General features: G+C 54.2%; 1 pseudogene; it reads left to right on the top strand.

Annotated features, from left to right (window-relative positions):
• Positions 1-665: 665 nt before the first annotated feature.
• On the top strand, positions 666-931 carry LOC103584038 (annotated as a pseudogene).
• Positions 932-1,139: the final 208 nt, after the last annotated feature.

The raw sequence follows: 1,139 nt of genomic DNA, 5'->3' as shown, positions 1-1,139 counted from the left end.
GTGTGGTGTGTGTGTGAGTGTGTGTGTGTGAGTGTGAGTGTGCGTGTGTGAGTGTGCGTGTGGTGTGTGTGCGTGTGTGCGTGTGTGAGTGTGTGTGAGTGTGTGAGTGTGTGTGTCAGTGTGTGAGTGTGTGTGAGTGTGTGCATGAGAGTGTGTGTGCATGAGTGTGTGTGTGTGAGTGTGTGCGAGTGTGTGTGTGTGTGAGTGTGCGTGTGGTGTGTGTGTGCATGAGTGTGTGCGAGTGTGTGTGTGTGTGAGTGTGCGTGTGGTGTGTGTGTGTGCGTGAGTGTGTGTGTGCGTGTGTGTGAGTGTGCGTGTGTGTGAGTGTTTGTGTGAGTGTGAGTGTGAGCATGTGCGTGTGTGAGTGTGAGTGTGTGTGTGGGTGTGCGTGTGTGTGAGTGTTTGTGTGAGTGTGTGTGAGTGTGCGTGAGTGTGAGTGTGTGAGTGTGAGTGTGAGTGAGTGTGCGTGTGAGTGTGCGTGTGTGTGAGTGTGCGTGTGAGTGAGTGTGTGTGTGTGAGAGTGTGTGTGTGAGTGTGTGTGTGTGTGTACGCACAAACGCGCATGCCTGTTTCTCTGTTTCTCATTCTTTCTTGCAAGACCTGCCCCCAACTCCTCTTCTCCTTCCTTTATCTCTCATTCTCTGCATCTCTTTCTCTTTCCCTAGCAAGTCCCAAGTCTCACTTGGCCACAACACTCTTTGGGGCAGCAAAGATCAGTAGATCCAAGTCACACACAGCTTCCCAGACCCCAAATTCAACGTGAGCCTCCTGAATGCCCTGCCTGCGCCCTGCTCCCAGAGGATGACTTCAGCCGTGACCTCATGCTGTTCCACCTAGGAAACCCTCCGGGATCACAGGTGCTGTGAAGGTCCTCCTGGACTTGCCCACCCAGGAATTCAAACTGGGGAACACCTGTTATGCTTCTGCCTGAGGCAGAGGCTACCCAGAGAATCATACTCCAGGGCCACGTTGCTGGGTGGATAACAGACACCTAGGCCTGAGGGAGGAGGATGCTGGATGTTGGGACCCTGAGTCTGATCCAGAGCGGAGTGGACATGGACTCCTGGGCCTGAAAAACGAGGAGTCTGGGGGCCAGCACTCCTGTGTCATAAGGAGGAGAGGCTGAGGAGCCAGGTGGA

The sequence above is a fragment of the Galeopterus variegatus genome, unplaced genomic scaffold (genome assembly GCF_000696425.1).
Source record: "Galeopterus variegatus unplaced genomic scaffold, G_variegatus-3.0.2 Scaffold37565, whole genome shotgun sequence".
In the NCBI taxonomy this organism is placed as follows: Eukaryota; Metazoa; Chordata; class Mammalia; order Dermoptera; family Cynocephalidae; genus Galeopterus; species Galeopterus variegatus.
Note: the sequence above shows the minus strand (reverse complement) of the source record. Positions and strands in the feature narration are given on the sequence as shown.